The sequence below is a fragment of the Galeopterus variegatus genome, unplaced genomic scaffold (genome assembly GCF_000696425.1).
Source record: "Galeopterus variegatus unplaced genomic scaffold, G_variegatus-3.0.2 Scaffold7484, whole genome shotgun sequence".
Taxonomy (NCBI): Eukaryota; Metazoa; Chordata; class Mammalia; order Dermoptera; family Cynocephalidae; genus Galeopterus; species Galeopterus variegatus.
In genome coordinates, this window is record NW_007733595.1 from 95668 (window position 1) to 103647 (window position 7980).

Consider the following 7980-nt stretch of genomic DNA (forward strand, 5'->3'; position numbering starts at 1 on the left):
CCTTCTCAAATTTAAATGTTGAAGTCCTAACCTACCCCATACCGCCATACGTGACTGTATCTGAAGATAGGGTCTTTACATAGGTGATTACTTTAATATGAGGACATTGGGGTGGACCCTAATCCATTATGACAGGTGACCTTCTAAGAAGAGGAGATTAGGACACAGACACACACAGACGGAAGGTCATGTGAGGAGACAGGGAGAAGATGCCCTCTACAAGCCAAGGAGAGAAGCCTCAGAGGGAACCAGCCCCGATGACACCTTCATCTCAGATGTCGAGCCACCAGAGCTGAGACACGTCTGCTGTTTCAGCCCCCATGCTGGGGTGCTTTGTGGCAGCCCCAGCAAACCAGTACATTTCCCATGCAGCTTTCCAGCTATCAGGGTGGACCCCCAAGGGCAAGATCACCCAGTTGTCCAGCTCTTGCAAGGCCTTCAGCAGAGACCCCAGAACAGCAGGCTGAGTCCACAGCAGATGAGGCGTCACAAGCTCACAGATGCCAAAGGCCTGCCCTGGGGGTGCAGCAGCCTTGGGGAGCCTCGGCACACACTGCTGCTCCTGGCTGCAGTGCTCTGCCTCCTAGTCACACCCTGTGGCCTCCCCAATCCACAGCCCACCCTGCACACAGCCCATCTCCCACCCTGGCCAATCCACTTCCTCCCTCCACGTCCATTCCAATGAGATCTCAGAGTGGGCTTCCCTGACATCAGACTCCTGGCGTCTGACTCTCTGCTCTCCTAATCTGCCTCCCGCTTCTCTGACTGCTCCTTCCATCTCCTCTGCTTGCCCAGCCTTAAAGTACCCAGTGCCCCTGGCTCCACCCTGGGCCCTCTGCTCCTCTGCTCTGTTTACACTGCTTCCTCAGCAGATCTCACCCAGGCCTTCAGATGCCATCTCCAGCTACATCATCCCCTAAATCTGTATCTCCAGCCTGGCTCCTCTGGAATCCAGACCCATTTATCACTCCTCTGCCTACTCGGCATCTGCACTAGGATGTCTTACAGCCTCTCAAATTCAACATATTTGAAACTAACCTCTTAGTCTTTCCCCCAGACATGCCCATCCTCCAGAGTTCTCCATTTCAGTAAACAACCTCTCCTTGCAGTCGGTTTGCTCAAGACAAGAACCCAGGAGTCATTCTCAACACCTCCCTTCCCTGTCCCGTGGATCTCCCAGTCCAGGGGCTCCTCCATCTACCCAGTCCTCATCCCCACCACTGCCCACCTCCAGCCTTGTAAAATTGGTGTGCCCGAGTGCACCTGTGAGGGTTCTGGCTCGGCAGGTTTGGTCCGAGATCCTTGCATCTTCCCTCTGTATGTAGTTAAAGCTCTACAGGATTTCGATACTAATTCCATTCTACCACTCCCTGTTAAATCAGTGTGGGGAAAATATTTGCAAAGGAAAATATTTATATATCTGATAAAGGACTGGTATGCAAAATATACAAAGAACTCTTAAAAATCAACAATAAGAAAAGAAACCCATTAAAAATGGTGAAAAGATATGAAAAGACAACTCACCAAAGAAAACATACAGATGGCAAATAAGAATCATAATCATTTTTCATTAGGGAATCACAAATTAAAACAATGAGATACCACCACACACCTATTATAATGGCCCAAATCCAGAACACTGACAACACCAGACGCTGGCACGGACGGGGAAGGGAGCAACAGAAACGTTCACTGATGCTGGAAACACAAACGGGCACAGCCACTCTGGAAAAGTGTGGCAGCTTCTTACAATGGAAACACTCTTACCAGTGATCCAGCAATTGCACTCCTTGGTATGCATCCAAAGGAGCTGAAAACTGATGTCCACACAAAAACCTGCACACAAACGTTTATAGCAGCTTTATCGTAATTGCCCAAACTTGTATGCAACCATGATGGCCATCTGCAGACAAGTGGATAAACAAACTGTGGTCCATCCAGGCAATGGAGGATTATTCAGTCTAAAAAGACATGAGCCGTCAAGCCATGAAAACACACAGAGGAACCCCACATTCATGTTATGTGAAAGAAGCCGCTGAAAAGGCTACATACTGTATGGTTCCAACTGTATCTTATTCTGAAAAAGGCAAAACTATGGAGACAGCACAATAATCAGTGGTCGTCAAGGGCTGGGGGAGGGAGGGACGGACAGGCTGAGCACGAGGATTTCCCGGGCAGTGAAACTGCTCTGTGTGGTCTCATCGTGGAGGACACAGGTCATCATATGTGTGTCCAAACCCACAGAACGTACAACACCAAGAAAGCCCTCAGATCAGTGGTTGTCAAGGGCTGGGGGAGGGAGGGACGGACAGGCTGAGCACGAGGATTTCCCGGGCAGTGAAACTGCTCTGTGTGGTCTCATCGTGGGGGACACAGGTCATCATATGTGTGTCCAAACCCACAGAACGTACAACACCAAGAAAGCCCTCATGTAAACTGTGGGCTCTGGGTGGCAACAAGGGCTCATCAATTGTAACAAATGCCCCACTTTGGTGGGTGATGTTGATAGTGGGGGAGGATGGGAGGAGACAGGGGGTATATAGGGATTTTTCTGGACTTGCTGCTCAATTTTGCTATCAATGTAAAACCTCTAAAAAACAAAGTCCATTTAATAATAAGGATAATAAAATCACTGTTTTTGGTTATCGAAAAAACATTTACAAGAAGGTGTCATATAGAAGGTTATAAAAAGTTCTCCATTTTACAAAGTAGAATTTTTACAGGCTATTATGGGTTTAATTGTGTCTCCCCAAAATTCATATGTTGGCATCCTAACCTCCAGTACCTCAGANATACTGTATGGTTCCAACTGTATCTTATTCTGAAAAAGGCAAAACTATGGAGACAGCACAATGATCAGTGGTTGTCAAGGGCTGGGGGAGGGAGGGACGGACAGGCTGAGCACGAGGATTTCCCGGGCAGTGAAACTGCTCTGTGTGGTCTCATCGTGGGGGACACAGGTCATCATATGTGTGTCCAAACCCACAGAACGTACAACACCAAGAAAGCCCTCATGTAAACTGTGGGCTCTGGGTGGCAACAAGGGCTCATCAATTGTAACAAATGCCCCACTTTGGTGGGTGATGTTGATAGTGGGGGAGGATGGGAGGAGACAGGGGGTATATAGGGATTTTTCTGGACTTGCTGCTCAATTTTGCTATCAATGTAAAACCTCTAAAAAACAAAGTCCATTTAATAATAAGGATAATAAAATCACTGTTTTTGGTTATCGAAAAAACATTTACAAGAAGGTGTCATATAGAAGGTTATAAAAAGTTCTCCATTTTACAAAGTAGAATTTTTACAGGCTATTATGGGTTTAATTGTGTCTCCCCAAAATTCATATGTTGGCATCCTAACCTCCAGTACCTCAGAATGTGGCCTTATTTGGGAACAGAGGCATTGCAGATTTAATTAGTTAAGATGAGGTCACTAGGGTGGGCCCTAATCCAATTTTAATCCTATAAAATGGGGAAATTGCACTGACACACTCACACGGGAAAGTCTCCATGCAGATCAGGATGATGCTTCCACAGGCCAGGAAGAGGCAAAGAAGGATTTTTTTGTGTAGAACCTTTAGAGGGAGCGTGGCTCTGCTGACACGTTGATTTCAGACTTCTAATCTACAGAACTGAGACAAATTTCTGTTGCATGTGCCACTCAGTTTGTGCTACTTTGTTACAGCAGCCCTGACAAACTAATATGCAAGCTGTATTCTCTTATCATGACATCATAAAAGTAGAAATATAAGAATAAAGGTTAGACAAAAAAACGTGTACATTTATTTTTTTTTTGTCTTTTTCCATGTCCGGCAACGGATCACAACCCTCAGTGTCGCCCCCGTACCGGACCGGGACCAGCAACGGGATCGCAACCCTCGGCGTTGCTCCCGCGCCTCGCTCAGCCAGTGAGCGGGAACCGGTCTGTATGTGGGATCCGAACCCTCGGCGGGAGCGCCGCCGCGCTTCCCAAGCGGCGCACTACAGCAGTGCGCCACCGGGCCGGCCCTAAAAAAAATCTTTTTACTTACTGGGTCAGAGAGAAGATCAAAACTACAATCATATATTATTTAAGAATAATAAAAACATGAACACAATATATTTAAAAGGTGGGAGGGGGCTTCTGGAAGTGGCTTGGGGAGCCCTATAGACAATTCCCCTGGGAAACAACCACATTGGTAAAAAATATTTTACAATAACCATTTAAGGTCTTTGGAAATTTTCCTAAGGGCATACAGCAAATGAGAAACATTTATTCAAGACCATCTACTGAATCTCACTAAGGGCAGTGTGAGTCTGAGGCACTTGAGCCCAGTCCAGCCCCCCCCAATTTCTCCCACTCTCCCACTTTCTGGAAGCTCCACTCCAGGCAGGGTGGCCAGGAGGGTGGGGCTCCCTGTCCTCCCAGCTCACAGCCCAGGAATGTGGCATCTCACCAGAAGGGGCAGGTCACCAGCATTTCTCATCTCCTCCAACTCTGAACTGCAGAGGCTAAATTCTTGGTGACTATGACTGAGAGGCTGGGGGCTCCCTTCTTCCACCCGGTCCCTGCTAGAGTGAAGACTCTAACCCAGGACTGGTAGGCTGAGAACTCTGGGACCTCATCCACCTGCCCCAGTTCCCCCACAGGAACCAGGGCCTCAAGGAATGGCTCAAAGATTTTGGTCATGGGGAGAGGCTGTTCATAAAAACAAGAGAGCTCCAAAGCACTTCCCATAGGAACTGATTCTATTTGAAACAGATGGGGAAGTTCAATCATAAGTACACTCTCAAACTCAATGGAGATTTTGGAGGTGAGGAATTAAGAGAAGTCTGATAGCTCTATGACAGCTGTCATCCCAGGGTGACTGTGTGCATGCATAAGGCTGTACCCTTTGAGGACCAGTATCAGAAGCTACACACTGGGGGAAATAGACTTCACTAAAATAGTCGAAACAAGTCACTAAACAAATAAACAAGAAAATAACAAAAGCAAGCTCTGGAAAGGGAGGAGGGGAATCAGTATCCAGAGTTGCTACAATATATTGCCTAAAATATCCATTTTTTTAAATCAAAAAAGTATGTGACATGCAAAGAAACAGGGAAGTATAACCCATTACAGAAACAAAAAAGCAGGCAATATAAACTGCCTGTGAGGGGGCCCAGATGATGTATTTAACAGACGAAGACTTCGAGGCAGCCATTACACTTACAATGTTCAAAGAACTAAAGGAACCTTGCTTAGAGAAAGCTGTAATGACAATGTCTCATCAAGTAGATGATATCAGTAGAGAGAGATTTTATTATAAAGAATAAGGTAGAAATTCCAGAATTAAAAGTTACTATAACTGAAATTAAACATTCAGTAGAGGGATCAACAGAGGATTTTTACTGACAGAAGAAAGAATTGGTGAGTTTGAAGACAGAGTAATGAAGATTATGCAATCTGATGAACAGAGGGAAAAAGAATTAAAAAAGAAAAATTGAATAGAGCCTCAGAGAGAAGTGGGATACCACCAAGTGTGCCAATATCTGCATAATGGGAAAGCAGGAGAGGAGAAAGAGAAAAGAGCAGAAACATATTAGAATAAACATGGCCAAAAACTTTCCAAATGTGATTTTTAAAAAGCATTAATCTGTATATTCAAGAAGCTCAATGAATTCCAAATAAGAAAATTGCAAAGAGATCCACAACCAGACACATGACAGTAAAAATGCTAAAAGACAAATGACAAAGAGACAGTGTTAAAAGCAGCAAGAGAGAATGACTTGTCAGGCTGGCCGATCAGCTCAGTTGGTTAGAGCACGGTGTTGATAACCCCAGGTCCACGGCTCCGTCCCTGTTACTGGCCAGCCACTAAAAAAAAAAAAGTGACTTGTCACATATAAGGGAACCTCAATAAGATTAGTAGCTGACTTCTCACCAGAAACAATAGAGGCCAGAAGACAGTGGGATGATATATTCAAAGCGATGAAAAACCCAAACTGTCAAGCAACATCTAGCAAAATTATCTTTCACAAAGTGGAGGCAAATAAGGACATTGCCAGATAAACAAAAACGGAGAGACTCTATTGCTAGCAGATCCACTTCACAAGAAAACTTATAGCAAGTCTTCACACTGAAAGCAAGGGAGCACGGGCAGTGTTACATTCCACACACACGCGCACACGCGCACACGCACACACACATGCACACACACACGCACACGCACACACACACACCAGTAAGTGTTAAAGCGCACCCCCCACACACACCACCAGTAAGTGTTAAAGCGCACCCCCCCACACACCACCAGTAAGTGTTAAAGCACACACACGCAAACACACACACACACACACACCCCACCAGTAAGTGTTAAAGCGCACACACGCAAACACACACACACACACCACCAGTAAGTGTTAAAGCGCACACACGCACACCCCCTACCACACTCACACACACACACCACACACACACCACCAGTAAGTGTTAAAGCGCACACACGCACACACACACACCCCACCACACACACACACACACACACCACACACACACCACCAGTGTTAAAGCGCACACACACACCACACACACACACACACACACACACCCCACCACACACACACACACACCACCAGTAAGTGTTAAAGCGCACACACGCACACACACACACCACACACACACACACCCCACCGCACACACACACACCACACACACACACCACCACACACACACACCACACACACCACACACACGCACACACACACACCACACACACTCACCCCCCACACCACCAGTAAGTGTTAAAGTGCACACACGCACACACACACACACACCCCACCACACGCACACACGCACCACCAGTAAGTGTTAAAGTGCACACACCACACACACACCACACACACACACACACACACACACACACACCACCAGCAAAGCNTGGGATGATATATTCAAAGCGATGAAAAACCCAAACTGTCAAGCAACATCTAGCAAAATTACCTTTCACAAAGTGGAGGCAAATAAGGACATTGCCAGATAAACAAAAACGGAGAGACCCTATTGCTAGCAGATCCACTTCACAAGAAAACTTACAGCAAGTCTTCACACTGAAAGCAAGGGAGCACGGGCAGTGTTACATTCCACACACACGCGCACACGCGCACACGCGCACACGCGCACACGCACACACGCACGCATGCGCGCACGCACACACACACACCAGTAATGCTAATGGTGTGAAGCACGGGCAGTGTTACATCACACACACACGCACACACCAGTAAGTGTTAAAGCGCACCCCCCACACACACCACCAGTAAGTGTTAAAGCACACACACGCAAACACACACACACACACCACCAGTAAGTGTTAAAGCGCACACACGCACACCCCCCACCACACACACACACACACACCACACACACACCACCAGTGTTAAAGCACACACACGCAAACACACACACACACACACCACCAGTAAGTGTTAAAGCGCACACACGCACACCCCACCACACACNACACACACACACCACACACACACACCACACACACTCACCCCCCACACCACCAGTAAGTGTTAAAGTGCACACACGCACACACACACACACCCCCCACCACACGCACACACGCACCACCAGTAAGTGTTAAAGTGCACACACCACACACACACCACACACACACACACACACACACACACACACACACACCACCAGCAGAGCTAATGGTGTGATTATAAAAGACAGTTTAAATGTACATTTCATTTCCTTTCTTCTCTTAACACCAGCAAAGCTAATGGTGTGATTATAAAAGACAGTTTAAATGTACATTTCATTTCCTTTCTTCTCTTAACTGATTTAAAAAGCAATTGTATAAAATTTGTAACAATAAAAGTGTCAATCAAAAGGTGTGAGGTGCCACCAAAGCTCTCTTTTAAACCATAAAAAATAAAATTAATGATCTAAACTTTCAACTCTAAAAGTTACAAAAACCAATAAAACAAACACTCGGGAGGACACAGA